The 7687-nt window shown below is 38.1% G+C and overlaps 1 pseudogene; it reads left to right on the top strand.

Annotated features, from left to right (window-relative positions):
* The first annotated feature begins 6115 nt into the window (after window positions 1-6115).
* Window positions 6116-7272, top strand: LOC125091472 (60S ribosomal protein L3-like; annotated as a pseudogene).
* Window positions 7273-7687: the final 415 nt, after the last annotated feature.

Raw genomic sequence — 7687 nt, 5'->3', positions numbered from 1 at the left:
GAATGTTCCATGTACACTTTGGCAAAAAGTGTATTCTGTCTAAGTCTTCTATTCCTTTGATCTTCTGGCTAGTTGTTCTAACCATTATTGAAAGAGGCCTTGAAATTTTCCACTATTATTGTTAAATTGTCTAGTTCTCCCTTCAATTCTGTCAGTTTTTGTTTCATGTATTTAGAAAGGTTCTTAGGTGTATATATGTTTAAAATTGTCATATCTTCCTCATAGATTGAATTTCTAATCATTATGAAATATCCCTTTTTATCTCTAGTAGCATTTATTTGTTTTAAAGTTTATTTTCTGTAATATTAGTACAGGTACTTCAACTCTCTTACAGTTCTTTCTTGGAGAATATACATATATGTACATATAGATATACATATACACACAACACACACATATATATATATTTCTCATTCTTTTATTTATTATTATTTTTTAAAAGATTTTATTTATTTGACAGAGGTGACAAGTAGGCAGAGAGGCAGGCATAGAGAGAGAGAGGAGGAAGCAGGCTCACTGCGGAGAAGAGAGCCTAATGTGGGGCTCAATCCCAGGACCCTGGGATCATGACCTGAGCTGAAGGCAGAGGCTTCACCCACTGGGTCACCCAGGTCCCTATTTCTCATTCTTTAAAAAAAGATTTATTTATTTGAGAAAGTGAGGAGAGGGGCACAGGGAAATAATCTTTAAGCAGACTCCATGCTGAACATGGAGCCCAATATGGGGCTCAATCTCACAACCCTTGAGATCATGACCTAAGCTAAAACCAAGAGTTAGATGCTAACCAATTGAGCCACTCAGGCACCCTTCCCATCTTTTATTTTCAACCTATTTATATCTTTGAATATGAAGTGGTTCGCCTATAGACAGAATACCTGTTGGATCAAGTTGGATCTGAATTTTTAAAATATATTTTCATTAATTATTTTTATTAACACATAATGTATTATTTGCCCCAGGGGTACAGGTCTGTAAATCGTCAGGCTTACAAACTTCACAGCACTCACCATATCACATACCCTCCCCAATGTCCATAACCCAACCACCCTCTCCACACACCCCCTCCCCCCCAGCAACCCTCAGTTTGTTTTGTGAGATTAAGAGTCTCCTATGGTTTGTCTCCCTCCTGATCCCATCTTGTTTCATTGTTTTCTTCCCCACTCTGCCTCTCAAATTCCTCATATCAGGGAGATCATATAATTGTCTTTCTCTGATTGACTTATTTCATTAAGCATAATACCCTCTATTTCCATCCACATTGTTGTAAATGGCAAGATTTCATTTCTTTGGATGGCTGCATAGTATTCCATTGTATATACCACATCTTCTTTATCCATTCATCTGTTGATGGACATCTAGGTTCTTTCCATAGTTTGGCTATTGTGGACATTGCTGCTATAAACTTTCAGGTGCATATGCCCCTTCGGATCACTACAATTGTATCTTTAGGGTAAATACCCAGTAGTGTGATTGCTGAGTCATAGGGTAGCTCTGTTTTCAACTTTTTGAGGAAACTCCATGCTGTTTTCCAGAGTGGCTGCACCAGCTTGCCTTCCCTCAAACAGTGTAGGAGGGTTCCCCTGTCTCTGCATCCTCTCCAACGTCTGTCATTTCCTGACTTGTTAATTTCAGCCATTCTGGCTGGTGTGAGTTGGTATCTCATTGTGGTTTTGATTTGATTTCCCTGATGCCAAGTGACATTGAGCAATTTTTATGTGTCTGTTGGCCATTTAGATGTTGTTGCAGAAATGTCTGTTCATATCTTCTGCTCCTTTCTTGATTGGATTATTTGTTCTTTGGGTGTTGAGTTTGATAAGTTCTTTATAGATTTTGGACACTAGCCCTTTATCTGATATGTCATTTGCGAATATTTTCTCCCATTCTCTCAGTTGTCTTTTGGTTTTGTTGACTGTTTCCTTTGCTGTGCAAAAAAAGCTTTTGATTTGATTAAGTCCCAAGAGTTCATTTTGCCCTTGCTTCCTTTGCCTTTGGTGATGTTTCTAGTAAGAAGTTGCTGTGGCTGAGGTTGAAGAGGTTGCTGCCTGTGTTCTCCTCAAAAATTTTGATGGATGAGGTCTTTCATCCATTTTCAGTCTATTTTTACCTAGTGTAAGGAGGTGGTACAGTTTTATTCTTCTGCATGTGGCTGTCCAATTTTCCCACCATTTGTGGAGGAGACTTTTTTCCATTGGACAGTCTTTCCTGCTTTGTCGAAGATTATTTGAGGGTCTATTTCTGGGCTCTCTATTGTATTCCACTGATCTATGTGTCTGTTTTTGTGCTAGGACCTTACAGTCTTGATGATTACAGCTTTGTAATAGAGCTTGAAGTCTGCAGTTGTGATGCCACCAACTTTGGCTTTCTTTTTCAACATTCCTCTAGCTATTTGGGGTCTTTTTCAGTTCCATACAAATTTTAGGATTATTTGTTCCATTTCTTTGATGAAAATTGATGGTATTTGGATAGGGATTGCATTAAATGTGTAGATTGCTTTAGGTAGCATAGACATTTTCACAGTATTTGTTCTTGCAATCCATGAGCATGTAATGTTTTTCCATTTCTTTGTGTCTTCCTCTGTTTCTTTCATGAGTACCTTATAGTTTTCTGAGTACAGATTCTTTGCCTCTTTGGTTAGGTTTATTCCTAGGTATCTTATGGTTTTGGGTGCAATCGTAAATGGGATCAACTCCTTCATTTCTCTTTTTTTCTGTCTTTTCTTGGTATATTGAAATGCAACTGATTTTTGTGCATTGATTTTATATCCTGCCACTTTACTGGATTCCTGTATGAGTTCTAGCACTCCAAATCTAGCAGATTTGGAGTGGAGCCTTTTGGGTTTTCCACATAAAGTATCATAGAAGGAGATATAAAAAGCTTTCAGGACAAACAAAAATTAAAAGAATCTGCAAAGACCAAACCAGCCCTACAGGAAATATTGAAAGGGGTCCTCTAAGCAAAGAGAGAGCCTAAATGTAGTAGACCAGAAGGAAACAGAGACAATATACAGTAACAGTCACCTTACGGGCAATACAATGGCACTAAATTCATATCTTTCAATAGTTACCCTGAATGTAAATAGGTTCAATGTCCCAATCAAAAGACACAAGGTATAAGAATGGATTAAAAAAAACCCATCAATATGCTGTCTACAAGAAACTCATTTTAGACCCAAAGACACCTCCAGATTCAAAGTGAGGGGGTGGAAAACAATTTACCATGCTAATGGACATCAAAAGAAAGCTGAGGTGGCAATCCTTATAGCAGATAAATTCGATTTTAAGTCAAAACTATAATAAGAGATGAGGACGGACACTATATCATACTTAAAGGGCCTGTCTAACAAGAAGATCTAACAATTTTAAATATCTATGCTCCTAACATGGAAACAGCCAACTATATAAACCAACTAATAACAAAATCAAGGAAACATATTGACAATAACACAATAATAGTAGGGGACTTTAACACCCCCCTCACTGAATGGACATATCATCCAAGCAATAGATCAACAAGGAAATAAAGGCCTTAAATTACACACTGGACCAGATGGACATCACAGATCTATTCAGAACATTCCACCCCAAAGCAACAAAATACACATTCTGCTCTAGTGCAGATGGAACATTCTCCAGAATAGATCACATCCTGGGTCACACATCAGGTCTCAACCAGTACCAAAAGACTGGGATCATTCCCTGCATATTTTCAGACCACAATGCTCTGAAACTAGACCTCAATCACAAGTGGAAAGTTGGAAAGAACTCAAATACATGGAGGCTAAAGAGCATCCTACCAAGGAATGAATGGATCAACAAGGAAATTAAAGAAGAATTGAAAAAATTCATGGAAAGAAATGAAAATGAAAACACAATTGTTCAAAATCTGTGGGATACAGAAAAGGCAGTCCTGAGAGGAAAGTATATAGTGATAGAAGCCTTTCTCAAGAAACAAGAAAGGTCTCAAGTACAAAACCTAACCCTACACCTAAAGGAGCTGGAGAGAGAACAGCAAAGAAAGCCTAAACCCAGCAAGAGAAGAGAAATAATAAAGATCAGAGCAGAAATCAATGAAAAAGAAACCAAAAGAACAAGAAATCAATGAAATAGAAACCAAAAGAACAGATAAATGAAACTAGGATCTGGTTCTTTGAAAGAATAAGATTGATAAACCCCTGGCCAGATTTACAAAAAGAAAAGAGAAAGGACCCAAATAAATAAAATCATGAATGAAAGAGGAGAGATCAGAACCAACACTAAGAAATACACACAATTATAAGAACATACTATGAGCAACTATATGCTAGCAAATTTGATAATCTGGAAGAAATGGATGCCTTCCTAGAGACATATAAACTATCAAAACTGAACCAGGAAGAAATAGAAAACCTGAACAGACCCATAACCAGTAAGGAAATTGAAGCAGTCATCAAAAATCTCCCAACAAACAAGAGCCCAGGTCCAGACGGCTTCCCAGGGGATTTCTACCAAACATTTAAAGAAGAATTAATACCTATTCTCAAACTCTTCCAAAAAATAGAAATGGAAGGAAAACTTTCCAAACTCATTTTATGAGGCCAACATTACCTTGACCCCATAACCAAAGGCCCCACCAAAAAGAGAATTACAGACCAATATACTTGATGAACACAGAAGCAAAAATTCTCACCAAAATACTAGCCAATAGGATCCAACATTACATTAAAAGGATTATTCAACATGACCAAGTGGGATTTATTCCTGGGCTGCAAGGTTGGTTCAACATCCGCAAATCAATCAATGTGATACAATACATTTAAAGAACAAGAATCATATGATACTCTCAATAGATGCTGAAAAAGCATTTGACAAAGTACAGCATCCTTTCTTGATCAAAACTCTTCAAAGTGTAGGGATAGAAGGTATATATCTCAAAGGCATTGAAGCCATCTATGAAAAACCCACAGCGAATATCATTCAATGGGGAAAAACTGAGATTATTACCCCTAAGGTCAGGAACATGGCAGGGATGTCCACTATCACTACTACTATTCAACACTGTCCTAGAAGTCCTAGCCTCAGCAATCAGACAACAAAAAGAAATAAAAGGCATCTGAATCAGCTAAGAGGAAGTCAAACTATCACTCTTTACAGAGGATCTTGATTTTTGTAATTCAATTTAACAGTCTCTGCCTTTTGACTTAATTCATATTTAATGTTACATCTTCTACTTTAATTTTTTTCTATATGCCTGTCTTTTTTTCTATTCACACTTTATTGCCTTCTTCTTGTATTAAGTGGATATGTTCCAGCATACCATTCTGATCCCTTTAATATTTTAAGTATATTTCTTACAGTTACTTTCTTAGTGGTTGTTCTAGGTCTTACAATACACATCCAAACTTCTCAGAATTCACTTTGCGTTTCCACTGATTAGTTCCAAAGAAGTATATAACCTTTAGTCCTATATAGCTCCTTTCCATACCACCTTTTGTACTACTGTTATATGTATTACATTTATATATGTTACATTTGTGTGTGTGTGTGTGTATAGTATCAAACTCAACAATACATAGTTATAACTATTTGTTTATATGATCTTATATCTTTCAAAACATCTAAGAGAAGGATAAGTGTATATTCATAGACTTTGTTATATTAATCATCATATATACAATTTTATCTCATTTGTTCTTTTTTTTTTCCAAGATACTATTTATTCTATGGAAAATTGTTTAAGCTAATGCTTTAAGTCAGAACACAATTTAATATATGATTCATAGCATGCCTATCAGATATTCTTTTTTTATTATTTCTTTTCAGCATAACAGTACTCATTGTTTTTGCACCACACCCAGTGCTCCATGCAATCCATGCCCTCTCTAATACCCACCACCTGGTTCCCCCAACCTCCCACCCCCCGCCCCTTCAAAACCCTCAGATTGTTTTTCAGAGTCCATAGTTTGTTCTTGTGGATTCTTGATATCATCTGGTTTCATTTCCAAGAATTATTTTCATTAACCCAAGACATCTCTGTTTCCACTCCCAATGAAAGAATACACATTGCTTCATGTGGTTGTTTTCTAAGTCAACTTAAGTTTTAAAATTTTCTTACTCTACTGGCAGCATTTGGTGGCAGAATGTCTCATAGGAAACTCTCCCTTCCCAGGCATGGGTCCCTGGGCTTCTTGCCCCAGAAACAGTGACTGGCACCATGGAAGGTGACGAGCTTCCCCAAGGATGACTCTATTCACCTTACAGCTTTCCTCATCTACAAGGCTGGCATGACTCATGTTGTGTGAGGGGTCAACAGGCCAGGATCCATGGTGAAAAAGAAGGAAATTGTGGAAGACGTGACCAACTGTGGAGGTACCATCCACGGTAGTTGTGGGCATCATGGGCTATGAAGAAACCACTCAAGGTCTCTGTATGTTTAAGACCATCTTTGCTGAGCACATTCATGATGAGTTAAAGGGCACTTCTATAAGAACTGGCATCAGTATAAGAAGGCCTTCAACCAAATACTGCAAGTGGCAGGATGATGATTGGCAAGCAGCAGCTAAAGAAGGACCTCAACAGCATGAAGAAGTACTGACAAATCATCTGTGTCATCGCCCAAACCCAGATGTCCCTGCTTCCTCTATGCCAGAAGAAAGCCCACCTCATGGACATCCAGGGGACTAGATGCACAGTGGCTGAGAAGCTGGACTAGGCCCATGAGAACCTGGAATAGTAGGTTCTTATGAACCAAGTGTTTGGGCAGGATGAGATGATAGATGTCATTAGTGTCACCAGCCACTGGCACACCAAGAAGCTACCCTGCAAGACCCACCAGGGACTGTGCGAGGTGGGCTGTATTGGGGTATAGCATCCTGCCCAAGTGGCCTTCTCCGTGCAATGGGCTGGGCAAAAAGGCTACCATCACTGCACTGAGATCAACAAGAAGATCTACAAGATTGGCAAGGGCTACCTCATCAAGGATGGCAAACTTAGCAAGAATGTTTCCACTGATTTTGATCCGACAAGAGCATCAACCCTCCACGTTGGCTTTGTCCACTATGATGAAGTGTCCAATGACTTTGTCATGCAGAAAGGCCATGTGATGAGAACCAAGAAGCAAGTGCTTACTCTCCACAAGTTGTTGCTCGTGCAGATCAAATGACAGGCCCTCGAGATTGACCTTAAGTTCATTGACATCACTTCCAAGTTTGACCATGGCTGATTCCAGACTGTAGAGGATAAGGAAGCATTCATGGGACTACTTATGAAATGCCAAACTGGAAAAGCAGCTGCTTAATGTCAGGAGCAGATTGCACAACTGCTGGGATTTCAATAAACATTATCTTCCAGGGGAAAAACAAATTCTTCTAAAAGAAAGAAGAAACATGCAATTATACTGTCTTTTACTAATTATCTACATGAGTGACTCAGATGTATCTATACTGGTGCTTGGGGTGTGTGTGTGTGGATTTGAATTACTATCTGGTGTCACCTGCTTTTTGCCTGAATAATTTCCTTCGTATTTCTTGTAATACAGATTTACTAGCAATGTGTTTTCTTTTTACTTATATGATAACATCTTTAGTTCACCTTCAGTTTCGAGTGATAGTTTTGGATATAATATTCTTGAGTGATACTTTTTTAAAAAAGATTTATTTATTTATTTATTTTCAGACAGAGATCGTAAGTAGGCAGAGAGGCAGGGAGAGAGG

The sequence above is a fragment of the Lutra lutra genome, chromosome X (assembly GCF_902655055.1).
Source record: "Lutra lutra chromosome X, mLutLut1.2, whole genome shotgun sequence".
Classification (NCBI taxonomy): domain Eukaryota; kingdom Metazoa; phylum Chordata; class Mammalia; order Carnivora; family Mustelidae; genus Lutra; species Lutra lutra.
The sequence above is the reverse complement of the archived record's forward strand: the minus strand, read 5'-3'. Positions and strand labels throughout refer to the sequence as shown.